At 33.4% G+C, this 25,377-nt stretch overlaps 1 long non-coding RNA gene across 2 annotated transcripts in view; it reads left to right on the top strand.

The window, feature by feature from the left end:
- Window positions 1–1,172: 1,172 nt before the first annotated feature.
- Window positions 1,173–25,377, top strand: part of LOC117980037 (uncharacterized) — a 99,999-nt gene continuing 75,794 nt past the window's right edge. Inside the window, exons 1-3 of one of the 2 annotated variants that reach the window (XR_004671164.3) lie at window positions 1,173–1,337; window positions 4,300–4,348; window positions 9,959–10,086. This is a non-coding gene — a long non-coding RNA (uncharacterized LOC117980037). The remainder of the gene's footprint in view (window positions 1,338–4,299; window positions 4,349–9,958; window positions 10,087–25,377) is intronic. The other variant, XR_008625214.2, reaches the window with a different exon arrangement.

The following is a 25,377-nucleotide window of genomic DNA, read 5'->3' as shown; positions in this document are numbered from 1 at the left end:
GAAAGAAAAAGATTGTTATTAAGTTAGGAAAACAAAAAGGAAAATGCTTTCTCAGAGTTAATTCAATTTTTTGTCCAAATCTTGCTGCTGAACAAAGCAGATATTTATTTTTATCATAATATCAAAAGATACTAAGCTTTAGACAGACAAAAAATGTTTTTAATTGAAAACAGGAAGGTGATAATAATATGTTTCCAGGGTCTACATTCAATCCTATATGGTTTCTCAACTTCTAATGCACAAACTTCATATTTAATAAACATTTGTTATTTTTATTTTATTAGATAAATTTATGGATGATGGTGTGTTCCAATTCTTCTTCATGCTCTGACAATGTGATGCTAGAGACAGAGTTGACAAAAAAAGGCAAAAGAGGGCATTTTTTCTCAGTATTAGAAAAATGGCTGTTAATATTTAGGGTTTTCTAAGGAATTTACCTGAATATTTCATTGTGCCAAAAGGAATGAAACTACGTGAAATTTTTTGGCTATTCAAGCAATCACTGTGGAAGTTACCTTTTCATCCATTATTTTTAAAATATCAATTATAACAATAGTCACCTAGTGTTAGCAGTGACAATGTGTTTATTATAATAGGCACTTATATATGCTATCTTTCTTAATTCTATAGTGATCATAATAAGTACATATTATTATTTTATTTTCTATATTAAGAAACTCAGACTCAGAAAAATAAGTAATTTATTCAAGGTCACATTCAATTTATTCAAAGCCACACAGCCAGTAAGAAACTGAGCCAAGATTTATACACAGATCTCTTCATTTTTAAGCTCTTAGGTTTTCCTTTATACACTTCATTTTCTCCTAATTCCTATGGCAGAGCCTGCCTCTTTTTGGCTGTGATAATTTTTCAACAGTTTTAAAATAAAATGAATAAGTTCATGGGATCTGTACATTATATACACCAAGTTTTAACTCACATTTTTTGTGTGTGTGCCAAGAAGCCACTGAAGTAGGTTGAGGGGAAAATAAACATTGAAAAACCTATGTAGTTAATGAAGAAAGCACCAAGAGGTCATTCTTAATGTTTGCTTAGCCTCTTGTACTCTGACTTAGTATTGTGAGTACTAAACCTTAGCCATAGTATTAAACCTCCTACTATTTTTTTTCATAGTTCCAGAACAAATAATTATTTGCATTCCTATTTGATAGTTCCTAAGAATCTGGGCGTTGCCAGATCATCTTTGAGACAATTCTGATTGGCCCCACTAAGAGCAAGCCGCTGTGTAAAAATAGCAACTGCAGGGAGATATTCCCAAGACAAAGTCAGAGCTGCCAATCAACTCCAGCCCTGGGCATCCACTCCACTTCCACAAGGTGAGCTGTCACAGATTATTTACAAAAATGAGTCTGGAAAAGTCTCCTTCTTTGCCCTATTTCTTTCCATTTATTCCTTCTTTATCTTTACCTTTACCTTATTTAATTTCGTAATGATTTTTCATTCTATTTAAGTTTTCTTTCTCTTCTTTCCTCTGTTGGTTTTCTAATGCCCTTTATTCCTTTTCCTATTCAAAATAGTCTAGATCTAAAGACAAGTAGTCCAGGGAATGGTCAGATAAAAAAGAATTTTCCATAAATTCTATTGTGAGATACTAATTTTAAAATATTAATCTAGCTAGACCAGGAAAAAAAATAATCCAAAGAGCAACATTTCTACATGCATAGAATGTAGAATATTAGTGTTATACTTTTATTTAAAGCATATGTGTTATGACTGAATCATTATATTTATCAATAATGGTTTTCAAGGAAATCATACACCAAAATAGCATAGAATCCTTTCTTGAAGTTTTACTTGAAGTGTAACAGAGTGTTTGATGAGACAATAATTGTAATATTTTCCAGCAGATGGAAAAAATCATTATATAACTGATCTTCAGAGACCACAATGTAAAAGTGTGCACTGTTCTTTTATTTGTCAAATATGCACCACACCATTCCAGCAACTGAAATTAGGTAATTGCTTTGCAGCCTCAGAAAATTAGAACCTAGCAAATATATCCATTCATAGACTAAATAAAGTGGTCACGAAAGATACTGACTGAATCATATTATAGCTTAATCCATTCACATAACTATTTTGGAAGCCTGTTGGAATTAATGTTAAAGGTGACTTAAATTTTCCAAAGAACATTTGATATCCAGTGGTGGTAGTGCTGTATTTTAGAAAGAATATGGTTTTTTTAAAGCTCAACTTGTTTGGATTTAAATCCAGACTTCAGCATTTGCATCCTGTAGAAATCAGGCAATATTTTTTTAAAAACTTCTCTAAGCCTTAATACTTTTCTCTGTAAAATGTAGAAAGCAAAAATTAAAGAAAATTTGACTTAGCATTTTCCATACATATGGAAGCATATGTATGGCTTCCACATGGTATGTGCTTCTCATATATTACTTTCTTGCTGCTTTCAATTGACATCTTCATACAAATAAATACTTATTGATATACTATACAAACATAACAATTTGTAAGAACTAATTACTAAAATCTATGTGCAATTATATAAAATGTTATTATATAACAAGCATAAGAGCATATTTCTTACTATATATATATATAATCTAAGAATTATCTGAGAGAAATTCTATAAAACTTGCTAATATGTTACACCTTACTCTAATAATCACACATACACTCAAGGTTATACTAATTTACCTAGCAGAACCCACGAAAAGAAAAAAAAAAACAAATCTAAGTATGATAGTCAGAATTAAGGTTCCCAAAGATGTTCACATGTCAATCTGTGGAATCTGCAGAAATCCTATTCTACATGGTGAAAGGTACTTTGAATATTTGATTAAATTAAGGATCACAAGATTAGGGGATTATCTTTGATTAGGAATCAACCTAATGAAATAGGTCCTTAAAAGTGAAGAACCTTTCAAAAATATTTTCAGAGACAGAGACAAATCCGGGCCAGAGAGCTTCCCCTAGGCAGTATCTTCGCCTCATGAATGTATTGATTGTACCTAACTGCTGCTGTTTCCAAAAATTGGAATTCCAAAGTCCTTCATCTCAGCACTATTGTAAAATCAATATTAAACCATTGGTTTTTTAAAAAGATCTAATTTTTGTGTGTTCCAATCTAATATATTTAAGTTTATACACAAATGTTTTATTACCATCTTTTGTTGTATATAGTAATACTTTCAGCCATTCTCATACAATAGTGTCTCATATTCTTTCTCTTCTTTCTCATGTATTATCAGGGCTCCTATCATTTGCAAAATTTGTTTCATTAGGTTTTACTGATGTTGTGTACTTTGTGCTATTTTTTAACCATTTGCCTCAAGTCAGTTACAAAGCAGCCAAACAACAGTATAAATTTCCAAGTAGAGACTCATAGCTGCATAAAATAGAGCTGTTTAAGATTATTTTAAAGTAAGTAGAAATTTTAATTGTACTTCTTTCTAATTACAGTAAGAAACCATCACTTAGACACATATCTTCCCTTCATCTTCATAATCACAGGGTAAAATCCAGCAGCCAGTCATATCTTTCTGATTGTTCTCAGCTCACTGGCCTAGAATAGGGAGAGGTGGGGCCTGTGGAAAAATTCTGTAACCTTCACAGGAAAAGTACAGGAACAACAGTAGTTTCACCTGAAAACTTGTAAACCCAACGGATTTAGCAAGTTTTACATGACCCCGGATTAAAATAAGATAAAGCAGGAGAAAAGAATACACTGTCGATTTTCATTGTTTCTCTATCAACCACACGATGAACAGAAATTGTAAAAGTTGATCATCTGCAAAGTTGTTCCCTTTCACCAAAGTATGAGCCGAGCTCTACAGGATATTGTGTTCTGAGCCACTGGTTCCAAAATGTTTGAAATTAAAGGAGATGTAGTAAAAGGCACAAGCCTTCGCATATGGGCACAACCTGTGAGTTTTGACAGCTTTGCCTTTGCCAAGAGCCACCCTCCAGTGGCTGGCAATGCTTGAGTAAGCACAGTCTAAGAACATCTGTAACTTCCATCTTAATGCTGCCTATGACAGAGTCAAACAAAGTTGCATTTATAAGAACCATGTCGAAAAACAAGAGAGCTGGCTTTTAAAATTCAAAGCATGGACAAGTCCAAAGTTGAATTAAAATAACACTAGCTCTAATTAGTTGTTTCATTTTCTTTTCCATTCATAATGACAGAATCACGTGGATTCATAGCCATGTGGAATGCATACCTCGGAACAATTTTGTCAACATTTAGAATTCATTCTGTCATTTAATAAAAATTTTTAAAGTGTATCATAAAATAAAGCATAATGTTTTATGTTGTAGGACGCTATGCTGGTGAAGTTCTCTGTGGAATGGAAGACTGAACTAGCTAGTGAGTTTATAGATTAATCATTATTATTTCCATAAAACATAATCTGAGTATGGCTAAGGTAAAACTATAGTGACAGCAGTATTAGTAGTATCAGTAATGGTAATAATAACAGTAACAACTCTGATTGCTATCATTCAATAAGCAACCATCATAATCCAAGCATTGGGATACTATACATATATGTGTGTGTGTGTGTGTGTGTGTGTGTGTGCACACAACACATGTATGTGTCTCCAGCTCTTAAAGCTTTGGGTACAATCAATGTCACTTCACAGTAGTACCCCAAATCCCATAAATCCCATATTGCCAAGATTATCATCCAGACCAGTTTCTCATGGTTTTATCCTCTAATATGGTACAGGATATCGCCTGACATTTCATCAGGTATGCACATAAGTCCTTTTTATCCTCTTACCTCCCCAAGGAAACAGGAACTCACAAAATCCCAGAATATTTATCACTCAGATATTGGAGGACACAGAACCTACTGATGGATAGTACACCTTCACCTCCCACAAAAAAGAGGCAGGAATTAGCAAGTTTGCGAACATTTTGGCAGGAACTCGCAGGTGTCTCAAGGAGGGGATTGTGCCAAGGTAGGCCTTAAAATACGGCAGCACTGTGGGTAAATAACACTGGGTTTCATTGACATGGTTTGGATTTCTGTCCCCACCCAAATCTCATGTTGAATTGTAATCCCCAGGGTTGGAGGTGGGGCCTGATGGGAGGTGATTGGACCAAAAGGGGAGAGCTCTCCTGAATGGTTTATCATCATCCCTTCTGTGCTGTTCTTATGATAGTGAGTGAGTGAGTTATCACATGATCTGGTGGTTTTAAAGTGTGTAGCAGTTCTCCTCCTCCTGCTCTAGCCATGTGAAGATGCTGCTCCCACTTTGCCTTCTGCCATGATTGTAAGTTTCCTGAGGCTTCCCCAGATGTAGAAGCCACTATGCTTCCTGTACAGCCTGCAGAATTATGAGTCAATTAAATTTATTTTCTTTATGAGTTACCCAGTCTCAAGTATTTCTGTATAGCAGTGTGAGAATGAACTAATACACTTGTCCAGCTACATGCTGTGACAATCCATCAGAGATGAGCTTCAATGGGATAATTCTTTTATTTATTGATCCTAGTGCCTGATTAATACAAAGGTCAGAATCTCAGGGTTGACTCTGTTGTCTCCACATCCTCTGGTCTCCAAATATGGTTGTCATCACTAAATCCTGGGCACATATCCTAGCTGTAAGGGGAGGGAGATGGAGGGGATATTAATTAAGTGTCTTGTATATAGTAAGAGAAAACAAAAGAGATCTTCAGATGAGTTTAATGCTAAGTCACATAAATCAACTGTGTCTCTGGTATGTCAAGTGTACTACAATGCAATTTCTTTATTTTGGAAACTAAAAAATATGCTATTTAAAAATTTTTATTTAGTCAGTTTAAAATAGTATACATAATAACAATCAAAATCTGATACCTAAGAAATAGGTATCAAATAGGCATGATAACAAAACTAAAACAAAATATATACTGATTTCTAATATGAATCATACATTATTAATAACCCAGTACTTTCAGATGTTCTTGGAAATTTTGTAGCATGTATCCATCAAATAATTTTCAGTCAGTCATTGTGATATCAGGCCTGGACAGGCTAAAGAGAGGCAGAGTCTATTGTCACTTGGTACTTACACTTTGAAAAGTGTCACAAAAAGCATATCAACTTTAGCCCCATCTAGAAATATCTTGCTCATTAAGCCACACTCTATTGTTGCCAGAGCCAGAAATTCAACTCAGATTGAGTAGGAAGTTTGTCACAGTAATTGGGAAATCCAGGGTTGCATTGGGGATAGCAATGTAACAATATCCAGCTTCAGAAAAAGGTCACTGGATTTCTCTTTCTCTCTCTCATTCTCACAAATGTGCACATACCCACATACCTTAATGCCTTAGAAATGTTTCTGCTGTACTCTTCTTTTTTCTATTATCCTGCAGACAGGCTTCCTTGACACAGCCAGGAAAGGTGGTTCAGGCAGTTTCAGAATCACATCCTTCCAAGGTTATAAATCACTTTGAAGAAAAATAATCTTTTAAATGTCTGTTCAAATTTCTTACAAGATGCTGAATTTAAACAGGCTCCCTCCCACACGGTCAGCCACTGAAGAAATTATAGAGAACAAATTTTAAAAAGCTGTAAGGCTACCCTAAGTTAAAATGGCTCTTTGAATTGTTGCATGTTTGACTATGTGGGTTACTACAGTCTGCAGCAGGGTGTTTCTTAAAACAATAATAATAAGGCAGTTGGAAAGCTGCTCTTAGTTCTCTTGGTTTTTGCCTTAGGATAGGCAGTACCTGACCGTACTAGAGGGGCTTGGTGCCAACACTCAGGCTGCTGTATAGGGCATTTAGGAGAGAATATAATGAGAAAAGCAGAGAAAACTTGGTTCAAAGAGGTTTAAGGTAGACCTTTTTCAGAGAGACCTCCTCCTATCCTTACTCACCACCCGTAAAAGAGGATGGATGATTTTAATAAAAGTGGCCTTCTTTTTAGTGTTGTTTCTCCCTAACTATTCTAGATATTTTGGGGTTTTTTGTAAAATTTGTAATTAACTTATCAATTTCTACAAAAAGCCTAACTAGGATTTTGATTGGAATTACATTAATTTTATAGATCAATTTAAAAGGAATAGCAATGGACAATAGTGGGTTCTCAGACCCTTCAATAAGGTATATCTCTTTCTTTAGGTTTTTAGTTTATCTCAGAAATGTTTTCTAGTTTTTAGTGTATAGTTCTTGGGCAATTTGTCAGATTTTGTTTTACCTTGGTCTGTTTGTGTTGCTATAAAAGAACAGCTCATGCTGGATAATTCATAAAAGAAATTTATTTGGCTTATGATCCTGATGGCTGGAAAGTTTGAGATTGGGCCTCTGCATCTGGCAAGGACCTCAGGCTGCTTCTACTTATAATGAAAGGTGAATGGGACTCAGCATGTGCAGAGATCTCATGGTGGCAGTGAAAGCAAGAGAGAGAGAGTGAGAGGGGGAGGTACCAGGCTATTTTTAATAACTAGCTCTCACAGGAACTAACAGAATGGGAACTCACTTACATCTGAGGGGAAACATTAATCTGTTCATAAGGATCCATCCCCATGACCCAAACACCTCCCATGAAGACCCGCCTCCAACACTGGGGATTAAATTTTGACATGAGGTTTGGAGGGGACAAATGTCTAAACCAGAGTAGTATTTCCCATTTTATAGTTGTTTTAGATGGGACTACGTTTTAGGTTTTAAATTTTTGATCATTTGTATCTACTATACATAAATTCAAAGGAATTTTACATATTGATCTTGTATCCTGCAAACTGTTAACACTCACTTGCTAGTTGTACTAGGTTTCTGTAGATTCCAACAAGTTTTCTATGTAATCATGGTCTACGAATAAAGACATATGTGATTTTATTTTTCTTTTCAATTTGAAGGACTTTTAATTCTTCTTCTTGCCTTTTGCACTGGCTAGAAACAAAAGAATGATGTTAAACAGAAATGTGTAAAGGAGATATCTTTGACTTGTTTCTCATTTTAGGGGAAATCTTTCATTTTTCACCATTTTGAGTGATGGCATTTATTGGTGTTGTAGATTTACATTTATCATGTTTAGGAATTTCCTTTCTATTACTAGATTTCAGAGAATTTTTTCTTTTGAAATGAATGCAGGATTTTGTTGAATAATTTATTTGAAGTTTTTGAGATGAGAGGTTTTTTTGCTTAAGTTTATTCATATGATGAAGTATGCTGATTCATTTAGGAATATAAAACCATTGTGCATGGTATAATATGTGTTTACATATTGGTAGATTTCTTCCTTTCATTCTGTGTTTCTTTCTGGTACAATTATCAGTTTGATATTGAATTTTTTGTATCAATATTCTAATTAATATTCTTACTATTTTCTGGTAGTTTAAATATGATTTTGTTTCTTATTCTTTGGGAGAATGTTCCTTCAATGTAGCTTCCAAACATAAAATTGGGTAATTTTGTTAATCTAGCTATTTTCTTTTTAACTTCTAAGAAATCTTTCATTATTACCCTCGACAGATCGGTATATTATCTTTTAAAGTTTTTTTCTGTTTTCTGAGTTGTCTCTACTTTCTCTGTGTTTCTATTTTACTTGTTTGGTTGATTTTATCATAGTATTTCACAGTGGAGAGTTTCTCAAGTGTTTGAGAATTATTTTCTGCCTATTTGAATTTAATAATGAGGTAATGATAAGTTGGATATTTTGTGTGCATTGGTGAATCTTGGACTGGTTTACTTGACCAGGAATGCAGGCACGATGCTGAGATACCAGTAAATATCTGTAACTATATATATTTCCTCCTGAGTTGTTCAATTATTTCAGGAAAAAAATCTCCAATTTTATGGTAAAAAGTAAATTCCTGTCAACAGCAATCTTTGGGCCAAATGGTACAAGCAGGAGGACACATTAGCAAAGAGTCTCATTATTCAATATGTAAACTCATATAGTCATCCTGTTGTGACAGGTCCCCATAATTTATATTTTTCTGTGCTTTATTTTCCCTGAACTGCAGCATCTCTCACTCAATATCTCAGAAAATAAACTTTTATACTCCTGCCAAGATTACGGAGGAATATATGCCTAGATTGATAGAATATGGGGAGAGACCACTGTGCCTAACTGTTTTGTCATTCTTGAGCTTTTGAATCATTACTTTTGCAGCCCTCACCTTTTACCTTCAGGAAATTTTATTAAAATTATTACAACTACCTTTTGTAACTAAAGCAATGATGTCAAAATTATGGATGTCAATTATGTTTTTTACTTACGTTATTCTGTGACTGATGGTAGAAGTTGTATTTGTGATTAATAGTCATCTATTGGGATTTTTTTCCTTTTCCATATAGTCATTAACTCTATACTTCCAAAGGCATTTCACAATTTTCCCTGGAGACTTCTTTGTTGCCAGTGTAGATAACATATATGTTTTCAGGTTTAGTAAACTCAGGAATTTAACCTTCATATCCATCTCTCTGAACTGATAGTTTATTTTATTTCTTACTAGTTCCAGAGAATTGATCAAAGACAGGACAACTTTTCATTGTATAAATCCAGAGAAATGATCAAAGACAGGACGTTTCATTGTATAAATCTAGTAAAATAATAAAGTCATATCAGGCTTTACATATCACAAAACATTTTAATGACATTTTCATATAATCACCATAATAAACCCTGTAATATTATAAGTAAAATTTTAGATATTTTTGTCATTTTCCTAGATGGCAACATAAAGAGCCTTTAATGATCCCAAAAGCATTAAATGGCAACACTAGAATTCAGAAAGTATTTTTTATTTCATGCTGCCTTATCTAGTAGAAAAACTCTAAAAGATAAGTACATATTCTTATAAGCAGTTAGGTCTAGTGGTTTATGAAAATGCCCTCCTTAGTAGAAGTATGCGCTAAAATGTGCTGTGTCTAGTATCCCACAATGGGTTGTAAGCAGGATACATATTTTATGCTGTCATCTCTAAAATAAGACTTATCTCACAATTTTTAAAACCTTTTATCTCTCTGACTTGTCTGCAGACACCAGACCTCTGAGTTTCATTTTGCTCCTTTGGAACTTATCTTAGCATGGAATGGACACTAATTCCTTTGTGACACAGGACACCTCACTAGACCCAGGAATTGTTTGAATACCTCTCCTGGCACAGGTGATCTTCTTCTATTCCTGCATTTATAAATAATCTGTCAGATAATATTAATTGTTTCCCAGATTTATTCCAATAGGTTTTAGGTTCACATAGAGAATATCCTGGGACTGTTCACATTTAAATGGCAGAAGTGCCATCTTCATTTCAAGCAGGTGTGACATCTGCCCTCACAAATACAGCTTTCATTACTTGCAGTTATGAGTCATTTGAGAATAATTTTCTCCTCAGAAACTTAAGTTTTTTATAATAAAGAAATGTGTATTGACCCATATTTTACTGAAGCAAGCAATCATTTTAAAATGCACGATTCCACCTCGTGACCTGTGTAAATAGTTCACATTAACTGAGAGCCTTGAAAAAATTATGTCTCTTTTCAGTCATATTTTCCACAATTAAATGGTGTCTAGTTGATAAAATCATAAAGTATAATTTAAATTTTATTCTCTGAAATCAACTTTTGAAAAATATGCTAAAAAATTTGTAAAAGTTGAAAGTAAAAAAGTCACTTAGATGTAAAATGCATTTATTGTTATACATACCTGAAAATACAGAAATATGACTGATTCCAGACAAAGCTTGATACAGTGGCACCAATAAAGTCACTAAAACTTAACATTTTTACAGATCACCACTATCTCTTCTGAAATGAAAGTGTGACCCTTAAGTTCAAAACGAATAAAAAGTCTCTGGTCTCTATGCTCGTGACCTAGTAAAAGTTTACTTTCATCTCCTGAGATGTGACCGAGTTACATGCTCTAGTGACAAATCCTTGAATTTATCCTTACCACCAGTAGCTTAAGCCATCCCTAAAGTCAAATCCTACTTACTTGAAGAGCACTTTCAAACTGCAAATTGTATCTTATTAGTCAGTTGTAGAATCAATATGTACATTTCTAATTTTCAAAAGAATATACTAGAATAGAATTAAAAAATCACAGTACATCACACTTGATAGCAGTGGCTATTTTATAACGCAATGTTTTAATGTATGTGTATGTGAATGTATATATGTAAATGTCAAGAAAGTTTGAAAGTATGCCTGAGTAAAAGAAAGATCAGTGTGCTTTGCAATAGCCCAAACAACCACATATCCACTATATATTTCTTTATCACCACCTGTTCTAAAATCTTCACTAAAGGAAATGAAGTGACAGTTTGACAAATATTTACTCTTTTAAATTAAGAATTTTACCATTATTTTAAAACAAATTACTCTGAAAGAAATTCAACACTTTCCTCTGTGTTAAATAAGATGCTATGTATAATACATCTAGCATACTATTTGGGTAAGCAATAAACCTAAAGAATGAGGCAGAAACACCGGAATCCTCAAGGGCATGGCAGTTCTTAGGACAAGACAAAAATCTAATTATCTGCCTTGGGCTAGAGCCAGCCTGACAGAAAGAACATCTGTGTAATGAACTAAGTGCATGATTTATCTCAGAACTTCAGGCATTGCTCAACCTAAATGCAGAGGTTTAAAGGGGCTACCTATATGGATTGGGCACCTAGGAGCAGGAATTAAGGGACGTTGTTATATCACATAAATCAATAGAACATGCAGAACTTGACTTGTATTTCAATTTGTGAGAGAAGTGGAGTCTTGTGTTTTAAAAATGCCTGTAAGGTTTAATAAAATATGTATTTTTTCTGTTTTGAATTCCACTCAGTTACAATATGATCTAAAATTTATTCACTAAGAAACTTAACCAAGCAGAGTAGAACATTCCCATAAAAACATCAACTGAGCCCCAGAGCATTTGTGTGTTTATCACATGTGTGTAATACAGTTCATATTGATTCAGAGCTTGTCATCACATATGTTTAATAAAACAAGAAAAATTATAAAATTCAAAAATAGTGTGGGTAAATAACACTTCCAAGGAAGCAATTCTGGTGCACTTGGGATGCCAAGAGACGTAGAAACTTGCCGTATTTATTGCCATGGGTTGGTTGAAATCATAAGGACTATTTCCAGGTTTAACATTCTCCTATAAAACATTCTATTATAAGCAGTTGTTTTAAAAATGTATTTTTTAATATCAAAAGGTGATGAAAATATAAACACCAAGAAAATCAAATACTAATATAGAGAAAAGGGGTGACTTAGGGTGGGAGTACTTTACATGCATTTTAGAGTAAAGGCTTATTTTGAATTTAGTCTTGGAGAATGAGATTTGTGTGTGAAGATATAATATCTTATTATTTCTAACTGGATGTGAAGAAAATGTAAAAATTGTTCTATTCAGATTATATTGGTCCAAAACTGTGTAGTCCCTTGAACATAGCCAACTACTATTTTCATGCCATGTTGGACAGGAGAAGAGAAGAAAGACTCAGTGGATAGTCAAGAGAACTCAGATTAAGGTGTTTATTTTACTGTGTATTCTTCTTATGATAATTATTTGGTACATGTGGAAATGTACTATCAATGAATACTCCATTGAGTTAACTGGCATGCTTAGAAATGCTAACAAGAGGGTTATGAAGAAAAAGATGACTTTAAGGAGGTCAGAATACAAGCAATGTTTTAGAGTTAAGTTGGAGGTTATGACCAATGACATGGGTATAAATAAAATTGTATATCATTTATTACTTTTATAACTGTAAACTATCAGAAATCAAATTCTGGAATTCTGTTATTTAAAATAGACATTTGATAAGTAAACTAAGCAGCACATAACAACCTCCGTGTAAATAACCGTCCTCAAATGTCAATGCCATTTAGGATATAGAAAGGTGGATAAGTTTTCACTCCTCTGTGATTTCTGCTTTTAAGACAATAATTTACTTTAATGCTGGCAGAATGCTTCATACTCAAATGATTATTTTGTCCTTATGAGAAAGTTTAGCAGATTCCACTTAAGAGAACATTAGAATTTTCAGATTCCAGAATTATGACAATATTCAGAGACTAAAATAGTCTCTAACTTCTGTAGCTTCAAATGTCCTGAAATATTAATAGACATTTTTATTATGTCCATGAAACAATTAAAATAGATTGCTTTGAAAAATTGGGGCTAATAAATGATTTTTTTTTCAAATGCGTGTGTGTGTGTGTGTGTGTGTGTGTGTGTAAGAGAGAAACAGAGGGTGTGCTAGAGAATGATCCCTGAGTCCTCAGTGCTTTTTCCAGTTCCATGACTTATTACCTGCAGTCTAAGACTCCTTGTTTTATTTTATAGGAATTATGTATTTTCTAAAATAAAAGGATTAGAACTAGAGCCGGAATTCACAAACTAGCTGACAGCAAATATGATCTGTGGATAACTTTTGCTCGACTTACAGGGTTATTTGTTTTACACAAATTTGAAATGTTTAAAAAAAATCAGGAGACTTCACATAACAGGGTCGATATCTTGCCTTTTGAACATGTTGACTCTGCTTTTGCACAGCAGTCAGCAAGAGTAGAGTCACTGCTCCTCTCTTTGGTCTTCTTATGTTGGGTGACACATTGTAAATGGAATCTAAAGAGATGTATCTATCCATTTTACTGCCCTGGCTTATGTAAACATTTGCATATCCCATCCCTTGACCAAGGTGATACTAAATCCCCTAAATTTTCTAAGCATTCTGACTGTATACTGTAAAAAGAATGGGACATGTTTAAATATCTAAGTTTATATATGTGTTGATTTATATGATTCTACTAATCATATTATTTGTTTCATTGTATATATTTTATTTTTATTATTATTATACTTTAAGTTTTAGGGTACATGTGCACAATGTGCAGGTTAGTTACATATGTATACATGTGCCATGCTGGTGCACTTATTCAAGAATATAGCTTTCCTCTGCTTAACACTCTAGGTGTAAGCTACCTTTGTGATTATGTATTGTGTTTCTGTTGTAAAAAAATAACTCATTTGAAAACGTGAGTGTATATGTACATAGATATATACTTAATAGAAATGTTTTATCAGATAGCTAAATGAAATGACCAACATATGCCTTTACAGTAAATTTATATCACAAAAATAATCCAATGATTAAGCTGCTATATAAACAGTAGATGTTTATTACTATTTTCTGTAATAGTAATATAAAATGAACAAGATACAAAAGAGTAAAATGAGGAAAAAATATTTTAATGAAGTATTTAAATAAGCTATTAAATAAAATATGATCTTACTAGTTACTAAAATCCAATGTACATGTAAAAACATTTAGATATTTTAAAACCTTGTAATTTTTAAAATTTGACACCATTTTTCAACTCTTATGTGTTTGTGTGTGGGTGTTTCTAGGACATGTACATTCACATTAGGACTCATACATGTTTGAAATTATAATTTATATAATTTTTTTTTCACTTTTTGCCATTTAACATTACATATAAATGCACTTAAACAGCATAAAACATCCATCAAATAACTGTTCTTAAAGCTACCTAATTATTCTCATGAGAATTATGTAAAATTTACTCCATTTTTTATTATAATTATTATTGCATTAGACTTTTAACTGATGATAAGTTTAGTTAACAAACTAAAATTTTGGCCGGGCACGGTGGCTCATGCCTGTAATCTCAGCATGGGTGACTGAGGCAGGTGGATCACCTGAGGGCAGGAGTTTGAGCCAGGCTGGCTAACATGTTGACACCCGTCTCTACTAAAAATACAAAAATTAGCCAGGTATGGTGGCAGGTACCTGTAATCCCATCTACTAGGGAGGCTGAAGCAGGAGAATCACTTAAACCCAGAGGTGGAGGTTGCAGTGAGTCGAGATCGCACCACTGCACTCCAGCCTGGGCAACAAAGTGAGACACTGTCTCAAAATAAAAAAATAAAATAAGATAAAATAAAACAAAATTTTAAGAAATATTTGATTATTTAAATCTAAATTAAATTTAAACATTGCATATAAGCAAATACAGAAGCACTCAGCCTCAAACCCTGAACTCTTAGTTCCTGAATTGTAACTCTGCATTTATCTTTTTTTCTAAGCCACCTCTGCCCATTGCTACTATCGTCATGCCCAAGACTTTATCAGTAGCCATAACCACATCACCTTTACAATATTAGTTTCAATCTTAATGTTATCCTAATGTCAGTCTATTATTCTAGCCCAATTAGTCTAGACTTCTTAATCCTAAATTTATAAACCCATTCGATTTTTCAATTCAATTTTCACTCCCCTCCTTATGGTTAGATTTAATCAACTGTAACCAACCTGATTACAACTTACTTGTTGCTCCCTCCACCGTGTACTTTACAGGGAAAAACAAAAAACACAAAGCCTCTAAATCCAGTCAATATCTGCTCTACATCTTCTTTTTGGATTCAGTCAAGCAATGAAGGTGGCTGGAGGAAAATATAACACCTTGCTAATTGTAGATTACTTTCCATTTAGGATGTTAAATCTCAAGTGGGCCCTTATCATTACCTCATGCACTTCTCTAGTCTACTCACTTTCCTCCTGCCATAGACTATAACACAATTTCATTATTCTTCTCAAATCTACAATATCTCCAAAACCCTCTCCGCAGTACTCATTCTAAGCAGATAACTTTGCTTCTTTTTCCACACACACACAAAAACAATCAGAAGAAAACTGTTCAATTATCTCATTACAAAAACCATGAACCTATTCACAGCTATATGTATATCCTTTGCTTCCTTTTCTGTTAACAGTTGATTACACGCCTTTGCTCTAGCAATTTGGTTTTCAACACCAAAGTCACCAATGATCTCCATATTAAATAAACTGCTTAATCATTTTAGCAGCTTAAACTCAACAGATCACTTTTTAAAATGTTTTCTTCTCTGAGTAAAAGGCTGTCATGCTCTTGTACCTTTATTTGTGAGTTACCATTTGCTCCCTTCCTGTCACCTTTTTAAAACTCAACCATTTCTTCACACATCTAATTTTTAGACTCAGTTCTCCTTCCTCATAAGTTCTAAATTTTACATAAGTCTTGCATTGGCTTTCAACACCAGAGTGTTTTCATGTCTTATAAATTTATATTTTATACCAATATGTTAGATTCATATATAATTGCCTAAATTACATTTCTACTTGGATGCATAATAAAATGTTTCCTACTTGTTTAAGGAAATCACAGTTTATTCAAATTTGAAGGTAAAAAATATGAATTAATTTCAAAATTTTTGTTCATGTAAAGGAGCACCCAACATGGAAATGCAGCCTCTTGCTAAACAAAAAGCAAAGTTTACAGTACATTTTGGGAAAAAGGTTGAGTTAGGTTAAATTTAAACAAGGTTAAGATTTTATTGGACTACAATCCAGGGAAGCTAAAGGCTGATTGGTAAATTTCCCAAACAGGTTTGTTAGAAAGGACTCAGATTACGCTGAGACACGGAGGCACCTGTGTGTTTATGGGCAAGACTCTACCAGAGAGAATAATTCAGCAATGAAAAGAATACATTCATAACATAAATTCACCTATGCTATTGAAGTATGAAGATATTTGGCATATCATTTTAAAACCTAAATAAAGTTTTTTTCTCCATAATATCAGCAACATGTTACAGACAAAATTGTTTCTACACTCAGGTTAATCACTGATTAATTTCCATAAAAAATATTTGTTAATGGTATATTTTTACAGTTACTGTATTCAGTTTTTTGAAGTTAGCTCTACAAGTTACCTTAAAAACCTTCCAGTCAAATATATACATGCTAAAATGTATATTATTTCATTATTCTCTCTGGTAGAGTCTTGCCCATAAACACACAGGTGCCTCCGTGTCTCAGCGTAATCTGAGTCCTTTCTAACAAACCTGTTTGGGAAATTTACGAATCAGCCTTTAGCTTCCCTGGATTGTAGTCCAATAAAATCTCAACCTTGTTTAAATTTAACCTGTGTACATACTTAAATTAAGTATACATACTTAATTTAAGTTTTATATATTATACCTTTATATTATGTATGTAAACCTATATACATACATAAATTTAACCTATATACATACTTAAATTAAGTATATACATACTTAAATATATATACATGCTAAAATAAACTACACACATACACATATACATGAAAATTACGATTTGGAGCCATAGAATGAATTTAGACTCTCCAGATGCTTTTCACTAACTACTTAATTCATACTTCTAACTGGATGTCTTAAAGTTATCTCATTACTCACATTATCAAAAATGAGCTCTTCTCTACAAACATTGCCATGTCCACTGTTCATTATCACCAGTATTGAATCACCAGACATTCAGCTGTGATAAATAGGACTTAAATGGAATTGAGTAAGACAGAAATCCAGGATTTCTCCTAGATGAATAAATGAACCCGAGGTCTTTTTGTCTGGAGTTTGATAGAATATCTGCCTGTGTGTTTTCTTGTTTCATCATTTTTTTCCTATCTTTGAAGTTGGGCCACAAAAAAATTACAAGAAATAAGTGGCTTTGAAATAATTTATTCAAAGATTTTTAAAAAGTAACCTCCAAGTGTCAAATGGAGATTTGAAGAAATAAATTTAAAGCATATTTATGAGAATAAGATGTAAAAGCATAATATATCCATGTTATTGTAGTCATGGCCCTTGGGACTTTATTCAACTATTTATCTTAGTTAAAATAAATTGAAAATTAGCTCTAATCCTTAAGGGATAAGATCTTAAATATTATCACCACAGAAAGTTGTAATTATGTGATGTGATGGATATGTTAATTAGCTTGATTTAATCATCTCCCAATATATACATATATCAAAATATCACATCATACACTATAAATATATACAATTTTTGTTTGTGAAATATACCTTAATAAAGCTAGCAAAAATACATACATAAATAAAAGTTAGCTCTACTCTGAAGATGACAGCTCAAATCAAAAGTACTATTACCTTTTAATGTGTTACACCATATTGCATGATTTTTTGTGAATATAACTTGACTGGGAAGTCAAGGCTTTTTATTATTTTCTTTTTGAGTATTTCTTTATAAGATTTTAAAAAGTCACATGTCTTAAGTATCTAAATTTTCAAAGTTGGAAGATTTTTTTTTTTTCAGTTTATTAATTTTGTTCTATGTAGCCTTACTTAAATGGGCTGGGTGTTTGTGACCCCATAACATTCATATCTTTAATCCCTAACTCCCAATGTAATGGCATTTAGAGATGAGGCCCTTTGGAAGTAACTAGTGTTAGGTGAGGTCATGAGGGTCATAATGAGATTGATATCCCTATAATAAGAGACACTAGAGCTCCTGCTCTCTCTCTCTTTTCTTTCTCTCACTCTCCACATTCTCTCTGTCTCTGTTTCTCTGTCCCCGCCTCTCTGTCTGTCTCTTTCTCTCCTATTTGAGGACACAGCTAGAAGAAGCCATTTTTCTGCAAGCCAAGAAGAGAGCCTACACCAGAAATTAAGTCTGTTGGCACCTTGATCTTGGACTCAGTCTCAGCATCCAAAACTATGAACTGAGTAAATCAATTTCTGTTGCTTAAGCCACCCAGATGGATTGGATTTTGTTACCACAGCCCAGGATACCGAAGATATTTGCCTATATTATTTTTCATCCTGGAACTTGAAAAAAAATGAAATATAAAATAGGAAAAACATGTCATTTTATTTACCTTCTTAATTTTTAATAATTTTAATTCAACACATTCCACTTGAATATTAACTTTTTCCTCTTAAAAACATTCAGATCAATATCAAGGATTTATTATGTCTATAGTAATAATTTATGCAAAAAATTAACTAAAACAATAACATTATGATTGACAATATTAGATAATTTTGATAAATATATAGGAACTAAAAATTGTAGAATTTTATGATGGATTAGACGAGTCAAAGATAAATGTGATTTCCTGGCTGGTACTGTGTAAAGGCTGTTGCCACAAACAGAGATAGAGAAAAAAAAAAAATAAAGAGAGAACGGAAAATGTAGGAAATAAAAGGAAATTTCAATGGTGACACAATCATGACTTTAATCTGTGGACTGGCCCAAAGATTCAAATATAGTCAGGTTAAAAAAACAACAACAATGCTATAGTGCACTATGAGACATTTATAATGAATTGACAATAAGTAGAATTAAGAGAAACATTAAATAATACATTTTCTATTGACACAATATCAATAACCAAAACCAACACTCACATATTATTTAAAATTATGTTTATTTGGAATTCCATTTGGAATTACGTTTATCATTCCAGAATTTATGTGGAGTATGTTAATTAGCTTGATTTAATCATTTCACTATATATATCTCTCTCAAAATATCACATCATACACAATAAAGTATGTAATAGTTTGTTTGTTTGTTTGTTTTTTGTGATGGAGTCTCACTCTGTCACCCAGGCTGGAGTGCAGTGGCACAATCTTGGCTTACTGCAAGCTCCGCCTCCCGGTTTCACACCATTCTCCTGCCTCAGCCTCCCGAGTAGCTGGGACTACAGGCATCCGCCACCACACCCGGCTAATTTTTTGTATTTTTAGTACAGACGGGGTTTCACCATGTTAGCTGGGATGGTCTTGATCTCCTGACCTCATGATTCACCCACCTCGTCCTCCCAAAGTGCTGGGATTACAAGCGTGAGTCACTGTGCCCAGCCTAAAGTATGTAATAGTTTTATGCCTTAAATAATCTTATAAATAAACAAACTTCTATTTTCAATTGGGAAAAAAGGCAACCAGAAATGAAGCCTTCTGGAAGAAAAATGTCTGTATTAATTTTTTTGTCAAGTTTGTGAAACACACGATAAAGGAAGTTTACCATTTGTATTCCAAATAAATATCTAGTATTATTGATGACATGTGTCTTTATTAGAAACCTTTTTTTCTGTCTTTTTTTTTATTTATCTAATTTCTATCTCATTTACATCTCATTTTCTCTATTCTTGTGAAAACAAATATTCTAATTAAATGAAATATCTTTATTATCTTCAGTATTGTCCACATTATCAGCTAATTAAATAGTAATTTAAATGTTAATTATATTTTACTGTAATTTTTTAAAATCTTTTTCTTGAGACGGGCTCTCGCTCTGTTGCCCAGGCTGGAGTGCAGTGACGTGATCTCAGCTCACTGTAACCTCTGCCTCCCAGGTTCAAGAGATTCTCCTGCCTCAGCCTCCCAAGTAGCTGGGATTACAGGCGCCCACTACCACACCTGATTAATTTTGTGTTTTTAGTAGAGATGGGGTTTCACCATGTTGGCCAGGCTAGTCTCCAACTGCTGACCTTAAGTGATTCACCGGCCTTAGCCTCTCAAAGTGCTGGAATTACAGGCATGAGTCACCACATCCTGCTTTTACCTTAATTTTTAAAGGCAAGACAGCTATCATATCAGTGGTGGCTGCATGACACAACTTCTTTTGGGTTCCAAGAAGCAAGTAAAATTCCCTTGCAAAGTAACAGTAACATTTATTTCAAGCATTTTTAAAATAAAATTCTGTTTTAATACTTACTAAATTGTCATTGATGTCTTCTGGAAATATTATCAATTGTTCAGAATTTCACAGATGCAAACAAGTTCTTAGGAGTTCTCTTGACATAATATCCTTTATCTAATAAAATCTGCATAAAGGACAAGACAGAAAAAAGTGGCTTAAAGAAAACACTTTAAGCAACATAAATCTAAGCACATTATGGATTAAATCTTATAGCTTAATTGTACTTCAACATCTCACACATTTCATTGTATTTGAAGTCTCCAATAAGTCTTAATATGTGTAGAACAGAATTTATTTCCAAAGATATTAGATTTGAACATCATAATTACGTTCTTTTGTGTGTTTGTTTGTTTTTTTGTTTTGTCAATGGCTTTTCTTCAAGCCATGGTCTTTTGTATTTCAGACCTTTAAAAGACAGACATTTGCTTGCTTTATGTAAACCAAAGCAGGCATTAACTTTTCAAACTATTTGGCATATAGCACATATTATACGAATGAAAAAATGGCAGAGATTTTATTTAGAAAGTAAATTTAAGCATGTAATTAAGAGGAAGTTTATTTTGCAGAAGACTATAATCAGTGAGAGATTTTATTAAGTGCACTGCTAGCAATTTTTTTTTCCAAAAGCCATATGGTTACACATATGTCTTCAATAAACATCTGCTAAAAACTCAGAATTGAGCGGATCTCATTTTTTGGAGGGCATGCAAAGGTGAAAATAAATCTTAAGAATATTTGCTATGTACTTGGGTTCATACAGCTGATTTTCAGATCTTGACAATCTAGTAAGGGAAAATATCCTACGGAGGGTGATGTGGTGATGGTGGATGGGGTTAGGAAAGATGTGAGGGTAAGAACCTGGGGGAATATAAGACAAAAAAGTGAGAAAAATCATCCTAAGTAGATGTAGTTTTTTTTTTTATTTTTGGCAAGTCACTACCTTTGCTTCAAAGGATATAGCACCGCATACTCTACATATGCTTATTTTCTTAGGAATTTTCAATTGAGGAAGAATCAATATAGAAGGAAGAAGGAAAGTAAAACAAACACATGTAACATATCAATAATACTAGCCAACCTAGAGAAACACAGTATTGCATAGAAAGATTCTGAAAATATTACCCAAAGATGTATTTTTATGTATTTATGTATTTATGAAAAAAATTGTTATGAAACATGATACTTACATTTCTATTCAGTGTAATTAAGTACCACATAAGGTATCTTGTTAAAATGTTTTCAGTAGAGTTATTCTTTTATGGAAATATTTTCTTGCCATAATGCATATTGCTTAGATAAACATCAAGACTAATATATCTATTCTTACCATTTGGTATTGTTTCAAAGAGTAAATGCTCCATGTTAATTGCCAAGACAGGCATATGCTAAGAAAATCTAGATAAGCAGTTAATAAGATTTTACATTGCATGCAAAATGAGGAACACATTTAGAGATGTGTATAGTCTGGATGAAATTTTTTAAATGCCATTTTACACTGATAGGTTTCCTATGTGGAAAGACATTAGTCATGTTGTTTCTTCCTATTAAATTTCTTTTGACATTGATCAACCTGGGTTAGGTAGGTGTTCTGTAGATGTAGAGAAAGATTTGGGATGTGTTCTAATCAAGTAGATCAGAAATTATTCATTCACAAATGAACAAGTAGTAATACAAATATCAAAGTGACCAGCCATATTTATATTTCAGTTAAATTTTAGTAATTTACCAAGGAGAGAGTCCAGCATACTATTTTACTTCTTAGTATCTAAAAAATAATGTGTCAGTTTTCTTAGGATTCATTTTTTTAGCAATGATTAAAATAAAAGAATCAATGAATACTTTGACAAAAGTCAGTCATTGAGATTATAAGCATATTGATTTACAGAGGGAAAATAAATATATGTTTTCAACTCAAATAGAAATAAGGCATATTTTGATTCAACCCTGTGGTTCTTTTCTTTGGCTTATTTTAAGTGAGTGTGACAACGTGTGTGTGTGAAACACACATATACATTCATTAATTCACACACCATGTTTAATTCACAGTTCTCAGTGTTAGAAAGGATATATAAAAGGATCTAGTAAGTGATCCACTTAACGGATATTTTGATTTGATAAAAGAGATGATTTAACTACAACTTAGAAGGGGATATATACCCATACATTAATTGGAAAATTTATATTTGTAGAGATGAGAGTAAAAGGATTTCAGATAATGAAGTGACTATCAGTAGAAACTGGAGAAAAAAAATTGGAACAAAATACCTGTGATTCAAAGGAAGGTGATAAATAATATTGGAAAAAGGATTAACAGGAAGTTTGAGAAAAGCCCTGAGAGCCAAGATAAGAATGAAGAAGACAAATATATTTTACCATGTATTAGATATTAACAAATTAGATATATGTATTTAATTATCTCTTACAAAAATTGCACATGCAGAAATTTGTTCAAGGTACTTAACCAAACAAGACTTCTGTGGGAGAATGTCTGTGCTTGTTTTATTTTAAAATATGGTTATAAATCTGAAGCACATCTTTGTCTTTTTTTTAATCTTTGTTAGTTTAAAGTCTGTTTTATCAGCGACTAGGATTGCAACCCCTGCTTTTTTTCGTTCCGTTTACTTGGTAAACATTCCTCGATCCCTTTATTTTAAGCCAGTGTGTGTATTTACACATGAGATGGGTTTCCTAAATACAGCACACCTATGGGTCTTAACTCTTTATCCAATTGCCAGTCTGTGTCTTTTAACTGGGGCATTTGGCCCATTTACATTTAAGGTAAATATGGTTATGTGTGAATTTGATCCTGTCATCATGATGCTAGCTGGTTATTTTGCATATTAGTTGATGTGGTTTCTTCATAGAGTTGTTGGTCTTTATATTTTGGTGTCTTTTTACAGTGGCTGGTACCATTTTTTTCCTTTCCATATTTAGTGCTCCTTCCTTCAGGAACTCTTGATTTCCATATTTAGTGCTGCTTCCTTCAGGAGCTCTTGTAAGTCAGGCCTGCTGGTGACAAAATCCCTCACCATTTGCTTGTCTGTAAAGGATTTTATTTCTCCTTCGCTTATGAAGCTTAGTTTGGCTGGACATGAAATTCTGGGTTGAAAATTCTTTTCTTTAAGAATGTTGAATATTGGCCACCACTCTCTTCTGGTTTGTAGGGTTTCTGCCGAGAGATCTGCTGTTAATCTGATGGGCTTCCTTTTGTAGGTAACCTGACCTTTCTCTCTGGCTGCCCTTAACATTTTTTCCTTTGTTTCAACCTTGGAGAATCCGACAATTAGGTGTCATGGGGTTGCTCTTCTCAAGGAGTATCTTTGTGGTGTTCTCTGTATTTCCTGAATTTGAATGTTGGCTTGTCTTGCTAGGTTGGGGAAGTTTTCCTGGATAATATCCTGAAGTGTGTTTTCCAACTTGGTTCCATTCTCCCCGTCACTTTCAGGTACACCAGTCAATCATAGGTTTGGTCTTTTCACATAGTCCCATATTTCTTGGAGACTTTGTTCATTCCTTTTCATTCTTTTCTCTCTAATCTTGTCTTCATGCATTATTTCAGTAAATTGATCTTCAATCTCTGATATCCTTTCTTCCTCGATAGATTCAGCTATTGATACTTGTGTATGTTTCGCAAAGTTCTCGTGTTATGCTACCTGGCTGGGTTACTAAGCTTTTTCCATGGTTTTTGCAATCTATAGATCGGGAGATTCCCTTATGTGCCTACACCACCAGGGCCTTGGGTTTCAAGCATAAAACTGGGCAGATGTTTGGGCAGACATCAAGCTAGCTGCAGGAGGATTTTTTTCGTACCCCAGTGGCGCCTGGAACCCCAATGAGACAGAACCATTCACTCCCCTGGAAAGAGGGCTGAAGCCAGGGAGCCAAGTGGTCTCGCTGACTGGGTCCCACTCCCACGGAGCTCAGCAAGTTAAGAACCACTGGCTTGAAATTCTCACTGCCAGCACTGCGTCCGCCATTACCGAGGCTTGAGTAGGCAGTTTTCGCCTGACAGTCCTAAGGAGGCTTGGAGGTCTGGGCTGGGCGCAGCAAAGCCACTGTGGCCAGACTGGTTCTCTAGAGTCCTCCACACTGGGCAGGGCGTTATTCCATGTGTTACATGTTTCACTCTATGTTCATTCATGAAATCATGGATGTTGTGTATTGTAGCACTAATAATTATCCAAAATTCCATAGTGTTCCGCATCATATATATGTATCATTGTTATTGATCCTTTCAACTGCTGGCATTGCTTTCATTTTGAGGCTTTCATGTATAATGTTCTTATAAATACTCAGGGCTTTTGGTAGACATATATACAAATTTCTATTGGTTAGATATCTATGAGTGTAATAGCCGAGTCTTAGTTTGCTATATTTAGCTTTTATAGATGCTACTGGTTTTCTCATCAGGTATGCATTAGAGTCCTGTTATTCTATAATATATACATGCTAATGCTTTACATTATTTATTTTTATCATTGTATAACCATTCTGGTATGTGTGTACAAATATTTGATGATGAATTTAGTATTTTCCTGATGACTATAATGCTTTATATCTTTTTTCATTGTAACCATTCTGGTATGCGTGTACCAACATTTGATGAAGAATATAGTTGTTTTCCTGATGACTAATATAAAATAATTTATTGTTTCATGGTTTTTTTAATACTTTTATTTACAAAAGCTTATTTGAGACTTTGCAGTTTATTTCTTCTCTCCATATTAACTTGGAATGAGATATTTCAAAAGTCCCATTTGCAGATCTACCATAAGACTATTATATTAATTGCAGTCACTATGCTGTACAATGTATATCTTAAACTTATTCCTCCTATCTAGCTGATTTTTTAATGCCTTGATCGACATTCACACACATAATATTCACCATAAATGAATGGATG

Source organism: Pan paniscus, chromosome 3 (genome assembly GCF_029289425.2).
Source record: "Pan paniscus chromosome 3, NHGRI_mPanPan1-v2.0_pri, whole genome shotgun sequence".
NCBI classification, from domain to species: domain Eukaryota; kingdom Metazoa; phylum Chordata; class Mammalia; order Primates; family Hominidae; genus Pan; species Pan paniscus.
Note: the sequence above shows the minus strand (reverse complement) of the source record. Positions and strands in the feature narration are given on the sequence as shown.